This window comes from Triticum aestivum, chromosome 5B (assembly GCF_018294505.1).
Source record: "Triticum aestivum cultivar Chinese Spring chromosome 5B, IWGSC CS RefSeq v2.1, whole genome shotgun sequence".
In the NCBI taxonomy this organism is placed as follows: domain Eukaryota; kingdom Viridiplantae; phylum Streptophyta; class Magnoliopsida; order Poales; family Poaceae; genus Triticum; species Triticum aestivum.
The window spans coordinates 7,117,602-7,135,848 of record NC_057807.1 but is presented as its reverse complement, the minus strand read 5'-3'; the positions used below and the strand labels follow the sequence as shown (position 1 = coordinate 7,135,848).

Sequence of the window (18,247 nt, the reverse complement as noted above, 5' to 3'; positions counted from 1 at the left end):
GGGAGCCACCACAGCAGCAGGCTCCGGTGTGGTGTGCTGCGCCCCAACGAGAGAAGGTGTCGTGAAGAGGGGTGGGGATCCGGCGCCGTCGTGAAGAGGTTCCATTTGACTGTTGAGGACGAGGTCGCTTCTTGTTACCATTTGCTAATGTGTCTTGTGCGGTTCCGTTTGGTTGTTGAGGTACCTACATGCATCCATAACATTGTATACCACACATGAATGGTCCTGCCAAAGTGGGAGACGAATGCATGAACTTGCTAACACACGAAAACACGAACCTGGAACACCTGACATCACTGGCATCAAAACGCCATTTCCAAACGCCTCTGAAATTGAAGATAAGCAAGAGTTAACTTGACAGCACGTGTTTTCAGAAATGGTGTACTAAGGAACTATGGATCATGCAGATGAATATGGGAAGTGTGGGCTATGGAGCCTGTAATGTTGATGTAAGAAAAGCAAACACTAGAGCAGAGCGGCAAAAGAGAGGGCAAAATCACTAACTATCATTATATATACCGGAATCATCACGAGAAGCACAAGGTTATTTATATTGTTTCCCACTAAAGACGGAGAACCTGTTCGTACATGTAGCAGCAGCATGCGCGCACACACATGGAGTGGCTAATATTTTAGATTTTCATAAGAATGATGAAAAGCTAAACTTTCAGTGTGTGCATGCGATGGCGTGGCATGGGTAGAGTAATTTTCAGGTGATTGTGTTCACTTTCAGTTTCGTGAAGAAGGAAAGTTTCAATTTTCTGCAGTATTTATTCTTCACGGCTGAGGTGTCTTCTCTTCTCTGAGGAAGGAATGGAAGTTTCAGTTTTCTCCTCTCTGAATAAGTTGCAGTAACACTGCAAATTGGATGGGCGTGGACAGCCAGAGAGAGCATAAGAGCGGAGGGAGACCTTCCATGTCGTTGGAGCAGCGGCGACCCGGGAAGAGGCAAACCCATCAGAGCGAAGCGGTGGCCTTCCCTTCCTTGTAGGTGGTGCCACTGACCTGGGAGCATCAGGGAGTGAGGGACGGGAGCGGCCGAATCAAAAACAAGCAGAAGGAAGGGGAATAGAAGAGGGACCTTGCCATGCATTCTGTGGTGTCGGGGCTCCCATGTTCGTGGAGATGGCCGAGGTGTATCATCTTCCGGTGGCATCAAAACACCATTTCCAAATGCCTCTCTGAAACTAAAAATAAGCAGGATTAACTTGAGAGCACATGTTCTCATAAATGATAATGATGCAGTCAGAAAGTATGCATCATGCAGATGGATACGGGAAAGTGCTAAGTAGTACGGGTTATGGAGCCTGTAATGTTGATGTAAGAAAAGCCATCCGAGTAGTACGGCTTGCACAATGCGGCACTTTCGCCGATAAAAGTCAATCGTGTTTTAGACACAAAAGGAAAAGATTGAGGCTGAAGCACCAACCACAAGCGGTGCCGCACAAACATGGTATAGGGAAACACTCGAGCGCACAAAAAACTTGAGGGCAAAATCCACTAACTATTATACATACCGGAATGATCACAAACCGTCAGCACAAGATTATATATACCGTTCCAGCAATAAGGACTGGGAACTTGTTCATATTTGTAGCAGCAGCAAATACGGACTGGTTAATGGAGAAGAGTAGCTTCGCCACTAATAATTCTGATTTTTCAGAAGAATGAAGAAAAGCTAAACTTTCAGCGAATGTGTGTCACTTTTGAGTTTTCTGAAGAAGAAAAGCTTCAGGCTTCTGCAGTTTTCATTCTTCACGGCTCATTTAACATATGACGATAGTCTGATACAATTTCACATTCACCTTGAAAGCATTTTCTGGAATCATAAACCTTGTACCCATGGTTCTATGAAGCATATACAGTTCTATCTTTCTAAAACCTGAAGTGTTGTAGCATCAAAGAAGAAAACATTTTCTCAAATCTGCTCCGAATTGCCCAACATAAATTCTGATCACACGTGTACTAACAATTTAAAGTAGGCCATAATTTCTCTGTTCAGGGAGACGGAAAGTGGAAAATGAAGCAAGAATTTAAAGATCTGTACTCATGTGCTGTTGCATGCAGAGGTGGAGAACGTCTAGGAAATTCAAAGATCTTGCAAGGAAGATTCATGTCACGCGCACACACATTCGACTGCAACAATGGACTGCAATTGGTTAAGCTATAATCTAATTGGTTCAGGACTCAATTAGGCAAATGGGGTGTAATTAGACAAGGTGTACTCTTGCCGAGATGTACAAGGAGCAGGGAAGATAAACCAGAGAGGCGGCAAATGCACTCAGCCGGAAGCGAACCGTATCGGGGCATATAGCGCGATGGACGACCCACCGTTCATTGGCGACTGCGTGTAGGCTATGCTGGTGATGGCGAGCGAGCATGCTGGCATGTCGTGCACCTCCGCACCATTCCCGCCACGGCGAGTCGGGCAGTGCGTGCGTGGCATGGGTAGAGTAATTTGTTTGAGTTTTCTCAAGAATGAGAACTGGAACTTCCCTTGTGTCCTGTATTGTTTTTGTTTGTCTGAAGAAAGTTTCAGTTTTCTGAAGTTTTCTCATCTGTGCGTGAATAAGTTGGAGATTGGGGATGGGCGTGGAGAAGCAGAGAGAGAGACCTTCCCTTCCCTTCCCTTCCCTTCCATGGCGTCGGAGCAGCGGTGACCCGGAGGTCTTCCCTTGCTTCCTTGTAGGTGGCGCACCTGACCTGACCTGACATGCGGGCGCGCATCAGGGAGTGAGGGAGGCCAAATGAAAACAAGCACAAGCACAAGCACAAGGAAGGAAGGGGAGAGAGGTGGATGTGACGCTTTGGTTCTTGACTCTCCTTGGTTGGGTTGAGTTAATTACTTTGCTTTTTGGGGGTTTGGTGCGACGATTCATCGTCAACCCAACCCACTAATTAATCTCTCTCTCTCTCGGATCACGACCCTACAACTCTTTCTCCTCATTGGTTCATTGCGGTCGTCCACGGATCAATCCATCCTACAATGGATATATATTGGATGTGGTGAATCCGACGGATGGAGGGACAAACAGGCATGCAGATGTAGATGGCTAGCTTTTGTTTTTGTTGGCTGCGTGTGTGTGGGGGGAGGGGGACTGCGGTGTTAGAGCATCTCCAGCCGTTGAGCCCCCCAGGAGGCATTTTTTTTTGCCCCTTGGGCGGCTGCCGGCGGAATTTTTTGTCCGGGTTCGAGAAAACATCCACTCGTTGCCCTCCCACGCACCGCCGAACTGGCTGGCGCTCATCTGCTGCTTCGTCTGCATGTCGGACATATGCACGTACGTCGGCGGCGGCACCACCATCGACGCCGCGAAGGGGTCCGCACCTGGCGCGGCGTTGCACATTCCCGGTGGCACGGGCAGGGCTAGCATGGGCGCTCCGGGCGGCCGCAAGGCCACGCTGCTCGCGCTGCCGGAGAACGCCCGCGCGTTCGCCGCCAAGGCATGGTTATACATGCCGTCGAGGGTCATCATGTCGAGCCCGCCCCCTAGCATCACGCGCTGGTTCGCGAGAGCGCTCGTCGACTCGACCAACGCCGTCTCCCAGTCCGTCGATGAACATGCCGTCGAGGGTCGCATGTCGGCGCCGATCCGGCCGGGTTGCCATCGAACAGGGCCAGGCTGCCGCCCGTGCTCTTCCCCGGACATGGCGTCCGCCTCCTCGTCGACCAAGTGGGTTGTAATCAACGGAGCCTCCGGCTCAGCATGCGCCGCCTCGCTGGCATCGTGCTCCTGCTCCACGACAGCCGGCGGCTCCGCGGGCGCCGTAAGGACCCTGGTGGCGTTCACGTCGTACTCCTCGACCTCTGGCTCCAGAGCATCATCGACCCGACCGCCTCCGTCATGGCCGGGAAGGACGGCCGGCACCAGCAGCAGCCGCAACACTGCGCCGTCATCGTTGGCACCATCTTCAGGAGCCGCAGCTGCCGCGTGACCTTCTGCATGCAGCACGACCAAGCCGTGCCACCCCGTTCCTCTTCGAGCTCTCCGTGCCCATGCAGTCCCTCGCTAGCCCACGACTAGTGCGCAGCTCGCGCACAACAACAGAGCCGGCCTGCCGCCCCAGCTCGCGCTCTCTCTCCCGGCCGCGGACGATAGGGGCCCCAAGCGCGGAGCCGACGGAGAGGACACCCAAGTGGCGACTGCGCGCTCGTCGTCGCCACGCGCGGCCGCTCCCGCTGGAGCCGCGCGCGTCGTGTGCATCGAGCACGCCTCCACGCTCCGGTCCCGACACCGGCGCCTGCTCTGCCACGGCGTGCCTCGCTGGAGATGCAGGTGGGTGTCGGGGACAGCGGCGTCGACGAGGACTGGACGTGCCACGGCGGCTGCGGAGGAGGGCGAGCTGGAGAGGAGGCACGCACGGAGACGGGAGGAAGAAAAGTGGGGAGAGAGAGACGAAAAGGTTGGGGAGAGAGAAGATATCTCACTGCAGGTGGGGCAACGCCTGCAAAATGGCGAAATCAGCCCCCAGCTTTCTGCGTTTGGGTTGGGGTTGCCGGCGCCAGTTTTTGCTTTATCCGGCGAAAAAGGAGAGTTTGGGGGGACGAGTGGGAAGATTTTTGTCTGCCGGCGCGAGAAAAAGTGCCTGTGGGTGGGGGGGGGGGGCTTTCTATGTTATTATCTAAGACAATAACGTAATCGCGAGTTGGAAGAAACTATTTTCATACTCACAAATTGTAACACCATTTTTTTTAAAAGAAAAAAACTTGAGTGTGCATCATCGTGGGTGTGGATCGATGCTCACCCATTGGGTTGAGTTAATTACCTTTCTTTTTGGGGGTTTGGTGCGACGATTCATCATCACCCCAACCCACTAATTAATCCCTCTCTTGCGCGCGGGTCGCGGCCCTACAACTCTTTCTCCTCATTGGTTCATTGCCGTCGTCCACGGATCGATCGATCCTACGATGGATATATTGGATGTGGTGGATCCGACGGACGGAGGGACAAACAGGCATGTAGATGTAGATGGTTAGCTTTTGTTTTTGTTGGCTGCGTGCGTGTGTGGGACTGCGGTGTTACAATTCAAGTTTTAATCATGCTTGCTTGTTGATGGGTGGATCGGATCAATCCTTGTTCTGAGTTCCGCCCACATCCTACGAAAGAAAGGGGGCGCATGCTGAGCGAGCGAGGGCAACATCTCAAGCACCACGTCCGGTCGTCGTTTGGGTGTCGACCCAGCGTTGTGTGAGCAAGAACCGAGAGGTATGGGTCATGTTTTTTTTTCTATCTCAGAGAAAAACATAATCGCGTTTGATCGAAGAAACTATTTTCATACTCACAAATTGTAACATCTTTTTTGTAAAAAAAAAAGAAAGAAAAAAAAGCTTGAGTGTGCATCATCGTGGGTGTGGATCGATGCTCACCCATTGGGTGGGTCGTGTAATTAAGTGGGCAGCTAGCTGTCAGAAATAAAATCGTGGATGAAGTCAAAGAAAGGAAGGATGTTAATTTTGTAACGATCGAGAGCGTACGTGCGCTCGTTGGGAATGTGAATGAATTAGCAGTGCATGCAGGGATTAATGCACACATACATACGTGCTTGTTTGGGAGACCTGCGGCATGCTCTTTTTTTTTTTTTTTTTGAGGGGAAATTAGCGGCATGCTCATTGGGAATCGTGGATGCAGTGTTTGGACTCCCGAGCGTGCGTGCAGCAGGGGAGCGGACTCACTTCCTTCACCATTAGGATGAGGAAGAATTTCATCCTAATAATCACACAATTCAGCTTTTGCTTCCTTGCATCGTGTCTACTGCAGGATGAAATTATGTAAACATTCTGCTACTTGATGGCCTGAAAATACCAGATAACAACTAAAGTATAGAATATGCAGTAGCAAACATATTAAAATAATAAAATAAAGTACCTAAATCTACAATTAGTGTCGAAAACGCTCTTACATTATGGGATGGAGGGAGTAGATAACAAGTACCGAAAATGAAAACCTTAGATGTGAATGCTCACCCCCCCCCCCCCACCGCGTCGCCTCCTCTGGCGACTCGGGGGCAACCCTACTGTGCCGCCACCGGCTCCCTCCTCCTCCTCCCCTGCTTCGCCGCCGCCGGAGCGGACGCAGGCTAAGCCGCGCGTGCCTCAGGGATGGCGGCGGCGGGGCCCTCGCGGCGCCTCTCATCGCGCTGGATTTGGTGGGCGGCTGGCGTCTGATCCGTGCCGGCTGCTCCTCGTCGCGGTGGCTCGGGTGGACGATGGCGCCTGTGGCTGCGTCGCGCGGCGCGAGCTGCTTCGTGGTGGGCGCTGCCGGCGGATCTGGAACGCTCCGCGCGAGGTGACAGCGTCGGGCACGCGATGTCGGCCTCCTGTGCTATGGTGGTCCGTGCAGCGGCGTCCTTCCTGTGGCCCCGCCCCTGATGGTTCTGGGCCAGCTGCTGCTCGTGTTGGGGTGGATCTGGAGGCTTGTTGGTGGTGCGTTCCGCTGGACTGGCTGAATCCAGCTGGATCGGCCCGTGGTCGTCTGGCTTGGGGCAGAGGAGGGTGGTGGTGAGTGGTGCTGGTGGAGGTGGAGGGGTGGTGGCGGTGCTGCTGCAGCCGATGATCTCACTGCTTTCTATTGGAGAGGCGGGCGCTTCGGTTTTGGTCTCCGACGGGTGTGCGGTGGCGCGCGTGGGGCATGTCGGCGCACCTGTTGTATGGCTGCAGCCCGGACCATGGTGGTTCCTGGCCTCGGGCAGTGCTCCTCTGCTCCTTGCCGGCATGGTGCTCGAAAGGGGATGGTGGCCTGCGCTCGGGCGACTGTTGATGGATCTGGTGCCTAGTGCTGACGTTTGGTTGTCGGTGATCTCCGCACGGTGCGGTTGGCTCCGGCGGCTTGTCGTGCTTCTTCGTCTTTTGAAGGGCTCGATGGTGGTGGTGGTGGTCGGCTGTCGTCTTATTGTAGGGATGTGCTCAAACTCCGGGTGAGAACCCTGCACCGACTAAGTCGATGCCGGCGGCAACGGCGTCTATGGATGTCGTTTTCCTTGCAGGAGGTGCCGTTGTGGAGCTCTAGCACCTACAATACTTTGATTTGTGGTTTCCGGGTGAAAACCTAAGATCGGGCTTGCTGGATTGGATGGCGGTGTTGTGTCCTTGACAACACTACCTCCTTGGAGGCGTCATCTCGGAGACCCAAACGACGGCTTCAGTTGCTGCGGCTGGTTGAGGGTGGTTCGCGTGGTGGTGGTCGTGTGGCCTGCTCAGGACCGACGGTGGTGTGTTCTTCTTCAGGTGTTTCTCTTCGGCTGTCCTACGTGTGGTCTCCGGCCTGCTACTTTGCATGCTCATGACCCTGTTCTGGTGAGGCGAGCCTTGGGCTCTTGGTCTCGTCTTGGTTCATCTTTGCTCAATGACGACGCAATGACGCCTCCCCGACTTGCTAATCGTCTTGAACTTCCGTGGCGGAGCTCCTAGTCAAGGTTCGTGTTAGGCGTTGGCACTCGTTGATTCTGGATGCTCCTCTGTTGTGCCGTGGGGCTTGATACGCACGCCGGCGCGGTGCGTTTGGCTGCTTGTAGAGTCTTGGTATTGTGATCCCTCGACGCACCCCTCATCTACCTGGTCCTGTTAGTTTGCTAGCTAGGTCTTGCCTTATGTTGGGCGTCATGTTCCTCTCCTTTTCTTGTAACACTTGTTACTTGTCTGGTTTTCGGCTCGGTTTTCCTCGTAAACGGGGTCAATTTGTTAAGGTTTTCGATCCGGTTTTCCTTATAAACTGGATCACTCTCCTGGCATTATGACCACTTTGAGTAATATATTCAGGTGGAGGGACTCCTCCCCCGGTGATTCTCAAAAAAAAAAAAACCCTTAGGTGTCAAAATCCTTAATACATCAGAGGATGTGAGGTAAGGCCAGAAGCGACAGTAACCCTTGTGTAACATAGTGGAGGCAAGACATAGAGGTGTAGTGTGTACGAGCCAATTATTGAGGCAAAATCATGGACCACACAGTTTTTAACACACACACAATTATTGAGCCAATATTTTGTAGAGTGGTTTGGTCCTTGGCGTTGTATTTCAACTTCAACAGTTTATGGCTCCATCAAGCCTGGAACGGATTGTCCAACATCATGTGGGAACATCACCATCCCGTTCCCCTTTGGCACAAAGCTAGGCTGCTTTGCAGCTGTCCATCTCTACTTAGCATGTATGCCAGGGACCCTTCTTCCTGTCCTTGAATTGACTAGTGGAATGGTCGTAAGTGACATATCTCTTGATGATGGTGTCTTGCACATTCGTGAGGAATCTGAGCCAGACGGTTTCTTCTCTGGTTCGGGCTCAAACTCTGCGCTCTACTCCTTGTCCGGGAAATGGGGAGTGGTGAAATGGGCTGTTGACAAAATGACATGCGAACATGCAAAGATAAACAGGAGCGACTACAGATGCTTGAGCTCCCATAGCGAGTGCATCGATGTCACCGATGATGGAACACTCAGACATCTGGGTTACCGGTGCAAGTGCTCTTCTGGTTTTGAAGGAAATCCTTACATCAAGGATGGATGCACAGGTTGTTACACACACACACACACACACACACGATCTCTCACATTAACTATAGTTCAGTTATATTTGATTGGAGTGAGTAGTCCAGTACTCCAGTACACATATTCCATAGTTTCATATGGATCACCCTTCACCACTGATACTATATACTATTATGCTATTTACAGATACTAACGAGTGCCTACAGCCAGATAAATACATCTGCAATGGTATATGCCACAATAAATTCGGGAGCTATACATGCACCAGTACTGTAATATTGGGTAAGCGATTTGTACCACTTTATGGTCATTTCAGTAGTGTTTGTTTGCATTATTGCTTCCATATATATATTTGACTTAAACGGAGGGTCAACCCAACCAATGCAGGTGTCAGCATTGGACTAGGCAGTGGTGGGGCAATCCTCTTTCTTGCTGCGATTGTTGCCGTTGTGACGCGGAGATGGAAGAGAAACGTCGAGAAACGTGTGAGAAAGAGGCATTTCCATAAGAATAGAGGCATTCTGCTACAACAGCTCATCTCTTCAGACAAAAGTGCCAACGACGGCACCAATATATTCTCCCTGGATGAGATGCAGAAGGCAACCAACAATTTCGAGCACACTCGTGTAGTCGGGCGCGGGGGGCATGGCACCGTCTAGGCGTCTACAAGGGCCTCCTGGCTGACCAGTAGGGCTGGACGTCCGAACGGGCTAATGGGCTCGGCTCGGAGCTCGCTCCAGCTCGGCCCGACTCAGCTCGGCCCGAGAGCTAAATAGGCCGAGCCGAGCCACGTGAAATGGGCCCGTTGGCCGACCGAGCCGAGCCTGTTTTGGCCCGGTCCAGCTCGGTGGCTCGTCCGAAGCCGAAGCCCAGGACGCGACGCAATCACGCAGCCCAGCAGAGGAGCGCAACCAGCCCAACCCAGCGAGTCGCGTCGTCTCCACTGTCTCCTCCCGCTAGGGTTCGCCGCCGCCGCCGCCCCACGCTTCTCGCCAACCTATTTCCTACATGCCACCACGACGCATCCTGCCGCCGGCGTCGGCACGCACGAACGCATCCAGCGGCCGCAGCGCACGCACGCATCACCAGCCTGTTGATTGATTCTTGGACACAAGTACAAAACTTGAAGCACGTTGATTGAATCCTGGAGTTGGCTGGATGCACACGTACGAGAGGAAGCAAGATCAACTGCTACGGAGGCTAGCCACCTGCGTTCGACGCACCAGACGCCCGACCTCGCCACGCCGGCACGTCTCCGTCGTGCTCCCCTCAACGCCGTCAAGCCAGCCTCGCCTGATGCGCCCGTACGCCCACGCACCCAGCCTCCAGAGGCAAAACGAGCTGCTCGGGCTGGACCGAGCCATAGGCAAGACGAGCCGAGCCTCCAGATGCGGGCTCGTTCAACCAGCGAGCCGAGCCGAGCATGGCTCGTTCATGGCGAGCCAAATCCAGGCTCGGACCGAACTCGGCTCGGCTCGGCTCGTGTCCAGCCTTACTGACCAGCGCGTTGTGGCCATCAAGAAGTCAACGCGTGTGGTGATGAGCGAGATTGACCAGTTCATCAATGAGGTGGCCATCCTTTCACAGATCAACCACCGCAACGTGGTGAAGCTCCATGGATGCTGCCTCGAGTCAGAGGTCCCCCTGCTTGTCTACGAGTTTGTCTCCAATGGCACGCTCTACGACCTCCTGCACCGCTCCTCTGGGTCGAAGCAGGACGGTGGCCTGTCGCCCTTGTCCTGGGAGGAGCGCTTGAGGGTCGCCATCGATCGCGGGCGCGCTCGCGTATCTGCACTCCGCAGCTTCCGTGTCCATCCTACACAGGGACATCAAATGCATGAACGTGCTCCTGACGGACAGCTGCACCGCCAAGGTATCAGATTTCGGTGCATCGAGGTTGATCCCGCCGGATCATACGCACCTGGTGACCGTTGTCCAGGGCACGTTCGGGTACCTGGATCCAGAGTACTACCACACCGGTATGCTCAACGAGAAAAGCGACGTTTACAGCTTCGGGGTGATCCTTGTTGAGCTCCTGACGAGAAGGAAACCCATCATCGAGAACGAGCACGGCGAGAAGCAGAACCTATCTAGCTACTTCCTGTGGGCTATGAGGGAGAGGAGACCCCTCCAAGAGACCCTGGACACACACATCTTGTTCGAGGAAGGAATCAGCGAGGAAAAGGTCCTGTGCGTGGCTCGGTTGGCGGAAGAGTGCCTCAGTCTCACGCGAGGGAACAGGCCTACCATGAAAGATGTGGAGATGAGGCTGGAGCTCTTAACTGGGCGCCGTGTTGCACGACTTGCTGGCCAGGAACAGGTGGCGCCACGGCCGCGCTGTGGTGGCGTTGTTCCGGTGATTGGTGACCACAGCTCACGACAGTTCAGCCAAGAGCAGGAGTTTGTGTCCTCTCTGCAAGTACCGCGCTAGTTTGTATACGCACGAGGCATATGCATACTCCTAGGGCCTCTTTGATTCATAGGATTCCGAAAACACAGGAATAGAAAAGATATATGACTGTAATGTCATGTCCATTTGAATCCTACATAATTTTTAGCTTGTTTGATTGCATCAAGGGAATGATTCTTTGCAAGAGGTTTGCACGGATGCAAGGAAATTTTCCTATAGGATTCAATCCGATGTATCAAATAAACGTCATAGAAAAAAGAGAAAAGTATGTTTTTGGTCCCTCAAGTTCCCACAAAGTATAGACTTGGTCCCTCAAGATTTTTTGGTATACATTTGGTCCCTCAAGTCTCAAAACCGTATAAGTTTGGTCCTAAACCGGATTTTGAGCATGTTGACCGGTTTTGACCGCCATAAAACTGCCCGATGAACAGTAAACTCGAATTTTAAAACAGAAACATTCAGAAAAGTCTGAAATTTTTTGGGGTCGAATATGCTTACATGCGCACGAACAAAATTTCGTGCTCTTTCGGCACTCGAGGAGCTAGTGGTAAAAAAATAAAAATATATGCCTAATGAATAGTAAATTCGAAAAAAATCAAAACAAAATCAAAAAATTCTGAAATTTTTGGGAGTCCAATATGCTTACATGTGCAAGGTGTGACCAAAATTTCAGACTTTTTGGAAGTTTTTTTTTCAAAATTACTGTTCATCGCACGGTCTTGTGACGGTCAAAACCGGTCAACGTGCTCAAAATTCGGTTTAGGATCAAACTTATCCGGTTTTGAGACTTGAGGGACCAAATGTATACCAAAAAATCTTGAGAGACCAAGTCTATACTTTGTGGAAACTTGAGGGATTTTAATCCTTCAAAATTTCTTTATGAAAATCATTTGAATTTAAGAGGCCCTTAGTTTTGAAAAGAAGTCCCATGCTTGCAACATTCAGTTCAAAAGCATCATGGAATTTTTGAACTACTTCTGCTTCGCTGCTTGCACTATAATGGCAATATGCCATTTATATTATTATTAGGGTCTATGCGGGAACTAATTCCTTCAGATTCTGGCCAAATTCCTATTAGGCTATGTCTGTTTTAACTGCACTGCATTTGTTAATTTGCTTGTTGTGTGGCTATTTGGTATCCGGCTACTGTGGTTGACAGTATGTCCCTTGGTGCACACCAATTTTCATCTCCTTTAACTAGCTCATGAAAAGAAGGTCATTCAAAGCTGGATGTCATATTCTGGATGCTTACATGGTGGTCATATAATCAATATGTGCAGCCAAACAGTACATTTTTTGAATCTCACGACCAGTTCCTTGCTACCAACGAGCCGACTCATCTTGATTGTCTTCTACCACCGGCTAAACCTCCTGATAGTGGCGAAGGATGTGAAACTATGTGCAGTCATGCTCAGTTCACCTTCAGAGGAGATATCTCTCATGAGTTTGCTAGTACAACTAAATATTTTTGCTACATCATAATTAGCAGTACACTGTGGGTATTACTGGTGACTTTGCAAACTGTGATGGGAGGCACTGATAATATGTCCAGCATCCTGAATGAGGGTCGTTCGATTGCTGAAAATTGGTTGTCAGCTATTCCGTGGGTACAACTACAACCACCTAGTTTCCGCGAAGCTAATTTGTGGTTTTTTTTGGAAAATGGGTGTAACCCCGGTCTCTGCATCAGAACGATGCATACAACCACCTTTATTAGAAGGCAAATAAGTTCAACACAAGTCATGAGGTCTTAAATAAACGAACCACAAAAATACTCATAAAGAGCAGAGAATAAAAGCCACAACCGGCAGGCAAAAGAAAGATAGGAAAACTAATTGCCTATCCTATTACATGACCGCCATCAAACCTGCTGAATATAGCCCAAGCTACCATCTCCCATCGGGTAGATCCAGTAACTAAATGCTCCCTGGCCTCCGTCTGAGTGAGTAGCGACCACATACGGATCAACGTCGTGGCTCGGAATATAACCTGCAAAAAATGAGTATTTGTTGTTCTGTTAAAAACCAAATCATTCCTGCAGTTTCAGACTGCCCAAAGTAAAGCACATACTCCTACACGAATGTGTCTCGCTGTTTGGGATTCTATCCCCTCCAGCCACGTCCCAAATAACGTGTTGATATTATTCGGAGGAGTAATATTAAACATAATGTAAACAGTCCGCCATAGAATCTTTGCCATCGGACAATCAAGAAAGAGGTGTTTGATAGTCTCATCACGATCACAAAAATTACATCTCGTGGAACCAGTCCAGTTGCGCTTTGTCAAATTGTCCTTAGTTAAAATGACTTGTTTGTGTACAAACCACATGAACACTTTAACTCTCAAAGGTACCTTGACATTCCATACATGTTTGGATGTAGGAATAGAGCCAGAATTAATCACATCTAAATACATAGATTTAACCGTGAACTCTCCATTCCTGGCTAGCTTCCAGCACAACGTGTCTGGCTGTTGAGAAAGCTGCACATCCATCAGCCTTCTCACCAAATGGATCCAGGCTTCCCAACGGGCTCCGGCAAGTGTTCTCCTAAAGTGGATATTGAGGGGAGTGGACTGAAACACGGTAGCAACGAAAGCGTCCCTTCATTGCACAATGCTATAAAGGGAGGGATATTGAAGCGCGAGAGGGGTTTCCCCTAGCCATGTATCCTCCCAGAATCTCGTGGAAGTACCGTTTCCGACTAGAAACTTTGTTCTGTTGAAAAAGGCTGCTTTAACTCTCATCATCCCTTTCCAAAAAGGTGAGTTCGTCGGCCTCACTGTCACCTGTGCCAATGTTTTCGAATGAAGGTACTTATTCCGCAGAATCTGCGTCCACGTGGCCTCCGACTCTACAGATAACTTATACAGCCACTTGCTCAGAAGACATCTGTTTTTCACCTCAAGATTTTTGATACCTAGACCCCCTTGGTCTTTCGGTCGACAAATAATATCCCATTTAGTGAGTCTATACTTCTTTTTCAGGTCATCACTCTGCCAGAAAAATCGGGATCGATAGAAATCCAGTCTTTTCTGAACTCCAACTGGTATCTCGAAAAAGGACAAAAGAAACATAGGCATGCTCGTGAGTACCAAATAATTAGAATTAGACGGCCCCCGTATGACATCAGCTTGCCCTTCGAGCAGCTCAGTTTCTTTTTGAATCGATCCCCAATACACTTCCATTCTCTATTTGTGAGCTTACAATGGTGAATTGGTATACCCAAATACGTAAAAGGTAGATTCCCAAGTCCACACCCGAACAATTGCTTGTAAGCCTCTTGTTCCTCTTTGGCTCTTCCAAAGCAGAACAATTCGCTTTTGTGAAAATTAATCTTTAACCTGGTCAATTGTTCGAATAAGCATAACACCAGCTTCATGCCAAGTCATGCTCCATGAAGATGATAGTATCATCAGCGTACTATAGGATAGACACCCCTCCATCAACTAGATGAGGTACCAGGCTACCTACTTGACCAACATCCTTTGCCCTACCTATTAGAATGGTCAACATGTCAACTACAATGTTGAATAGAATAGGTGACATCGGATCTCCTTGCCTTAGGACCTTGTGTGTCCGGAAATAATGACCGATGTTGTCATTCACTTTGATTCCAACACTCCCCTTTTGCATGAAGGATTCAACCTGGTTCCTCCAAGCCGGGTCGAAGCCTTTCATGCGCAAAGCCTGTTGCAGAAATGGCCATTTAACCTTATCATACGCTTTTCCGAAATCCACTTTGAAAACAACCCTGTCTAGCTTTTTCGTATGGATTTCATGGAGCGTTTCATGAAGGACCACAACCCCTTCTAGGATGTTTCTGTCCGACATGAAAGCAGTTTGGGTCGGCTGCACCACAGAGTGCGCAATCTCTGTGAGTCTATTATTCCCAACCTTTGTAATTTTTTTGAAACTAACATTAAGAAGACAGATAGGCCTAAACTGCTCAAGTCTCACCGCCTCTGTTTTCTTCGGGAGCAAGGTTATAGTTCCAAAATTTAAATGAAACAATTGAAGTTGTCCGAAGAATAGATCATGGAACATCAGTAACAAACCCCCTTTAATAATGTGCCAACATTTCTTATAAAACTCCGCCGGAAATCCATCCGGCCCCGGATCTTTATTATTCTTCATCTGTGAAATCGCTTCAAACACCTCTTTCTCCGAGAATGGTGCAGTTAATACATCATTCTCATCAGCAGCCAGCTGAGGCACATCCTCAATCCTCGATTCATCCAAGGACACAAAGTTATCCTTTGGAGGCCCAAACAACTGCTTGTAATAATTTGTTATGTATAATTTTAAGTTCTCCTGCCCTAAGATCGTTCCTTCGTCTTGCTCAAGATGAAAGATTATTTTCTTTCTATGCTTGCCATTGGCGATCATATGAAAGAGCTGAGTGTTAGCGTCCCCTTGGACGACTTTGCGAACCTTAGCTCGCAAAGCCCACTTCAACTCCTCTTCCTGCAATAGCTCTTTCAAACGCATCTCCGCATCTATTTTGGCATGAAGCTCCGAGGATTGCAGAATTGTGGACTCGGCTTTTACATCTAGGGACTGGATAAGTGTAAGGAGCCTTTCCTTTTCAACCTTATAGATCCCACTGAGATGCTTAACCCACCCTCGCAAGAAACTTCTCAAGTTTCTAATCTTATTCTGCCATCTCTCAATAGAAGACCTTCCTCCTGCATCTATCTCCCATTCCCTGGCTATCTGATCTAGGAAGCCCTCTCTTTCAAACCATGCAAGTTCGAAAGAGAAGGTGTTGTTATTACCCATATGCGCTGCCTCATCAGAGTCAACCAACAGAGGGGTGTGGTCAGAGATACCGCAAGATAACACTTAGACTGTAACCAGAGGGAATTTCTGTTCCCAATCGACGCTCGCTAGGACTCGATCTAGCTTCTCATACGTCGGGTTTTGCAAAGTATTAGCCCAAGTGAATTTTCTGCCTGAAAGCTCTATCTCTCTAAGATCCAAGCTTCCAATGATGGTATTAAACATAAACGACCACCTGGCATCAAAATTATCATTGTTCTTTTCTTCTCTCCTTCTAATAATGTTACCAGGATTGGTAGCTGTTCAGACCCGCACATACAGGCGAGATCCGCCAAAAAGTCTGGTTTTAGTTTCGGCTGTGCTGCCCCATACACCGCAACCAGTGCCCAATTAAAACCATCGACTTTGGATCTGACCAAAAATTTGACTGCGAAGTCACCCATAACCACACTTCGGACATCCAACGCATCGCATTTCACCCTAGTAGGATCCCCGCTGATCTTCCTCTTCGGGGAAGGCAGTGCCAATCAAAATCGACCCCTCCAGATAAAGTTCTCACAAACTAAGGAGATAAATTGTCCCTTCCAGTCTCGGAAAGGGCAATAAAATCTAGTCTATGTTCAATTGAAGCATCTGCTAGAAACCTTCTTTTAGCCAAGTCCATCAGACCTCTGCTATTCCAAAAGATGCCTCTCATAGTTCATCATGGAATTTTTTGGTTGTACGGACCCTAGCACTTCTACGCACCGCGGAAACAGGATATATCTTACGCCTCCACTTTCGCTTAGGCTTGTTCTCATCATATCCCCAGTCCTCACAACCGGGGTCTGCAGATCCAACCTCCTGACCCTCTACCGGGGTACTCTCCTCATGGGATGTAAAACCATCATCCTCCTCAGTCTCAGCAATAGATGGGGGCAAGATCCACACAGAACGTATCTCGCACCCTGACTCCCAAAGTGTCAATGTCAGAATCGTTCATAGGTTTGACCGCTGCTAAGTTACGAATCAACTCTAAGGTACGTTCCGCTTCTAGGTCCAAAATGTCATTAACAGATTTAGAGATTTCACTATCATTACTACCTAGTGAAACTCCTAACTCGTTTGCATTGTGAATGATTTCATCATTAGAAAAGTGCAAAATGGAATTGGAAGTATTGACTGACATACCAGTAGTGACCTCCATGTCACGGAGCTTGGCCGCCCGCATGTCGCACCTCAGCTGCATATCATCAACGTCCGTCTGGTCCTGAAGGCGACAACTCATCCGTCTGCCCTCTGTATCCGGAATACCTCCAAAGGCGATGACCTCCTCCAGGGTCACCCCATTTGGGGTAGGGCCTCCTGCCCCACCCCCAACACACGACCCGGCAAGTAGAGTCGGATATCCACAGACAACCGCCAGCGAGCGCGGTGCTAGCGAGGGCTAGGCCGCCTGCCCATGCTCCCCACCACGAGACCCGTGAGGAGAAGAGAGGACGGGGACCTCCTGCCCCCGCATCCCTGTCGACCTGACAGTCGGACTCGACCCGGGCCGAGAAGCCAACCCAGCCGGCGTCAAGTGGTCAACCGGCGCCGCAGGTTCGGCCACCCCGACCACCGCTGCAGAGGAGGGAGTCGAAGCCTCCTGCATGGGTCCCCCTCCCGAACCAGCCCTGTCACTGCGCAGTGGCACTGCCACCCTGGCGGCCAGTCCCGACGAAGTTCTCCTGAGCGTCGAACCAGCAGCAGAAGAGGGAGAGCGGGAGGTCACCTGAAGACCGTCCCTCTCCTCCAGAGATCCCGCTGCCTCAGCAAAGTCCAGTGGAGGTAATGTGCGCTCTAACACGTCCTCAGACTCAACCCTGTTTCTCCACAGCCTGGGAGGCGCGGAAGCTGGCTGAAAAGAACCAAATCTCAAAGTACTCATCGGCACTGACGTAGAGGGTGCAACCCCATTCCCGGGCGTCTGAGGGTCAGTACCCGGGCCATTTGGCAACTCATGCCCAGCATCCCCCCTCGCCCCTCCTAGTTACCCGAACCATCATTCTTATCATGCATGTCCACATCCGTCCCTGCCAGAGCCTCAGTGAAGTACTCAAAATCCTCAAACTCAATATCAAGGTTATACAGGAGGCCCTTATGTGTCCAGTTGACCATGTCAGGCACGAACTCAATGTCCAGCACACTCACCAGTAACCAGGCCACCACCGTTAGTGCGGGTAAAGGCCATATCCACTCTCTCAGTTTTGCCGACAAGAATCCCCAAACTTGCAGCAAAAACGCAGCCAAACCTGAGTGAGCTCAACCTTCTTCGTGGAACTCAAGAATGCACTCTGTGCCAGGAACTCTACAAAGCCCAAATCTGAGGAGACGCTCCAAGTCCTCAGTAGTCGAGAAGTCAACCTTATAGCTGTTTTCCTCAAGTCGAATCAGCACCCACTGAGAATCACCTGGGGCTAACTCCCTAAGCCGCTGCATAATCTGAGCCTCAAACACGTCACCTTTCATGACTTTGACCACCCCCGTAGTCATGCTCTGGGCCTCCTCTGGGACCTCCCTCGCACACGGAGACTCAAAGAACATCATCTCGACACAACA

The 18,247-nt window shown here is 50.1% G+C and overlaps 1 pseudogene; it reads left to right on the top strand.

Annotated features, from left to right (window-relative positions):
* Positions 1 to 6,729: 6,729 nt before the first annotated feature.
* LOC123114533 (putative wall-associated receptor kinase-like 16) lies at positions 6,730 to 10,908 on the top strand (annotated as a pseudogene).
* Positions 10,909 to 18,247: the final 7,339 nt, after the last annotated feature.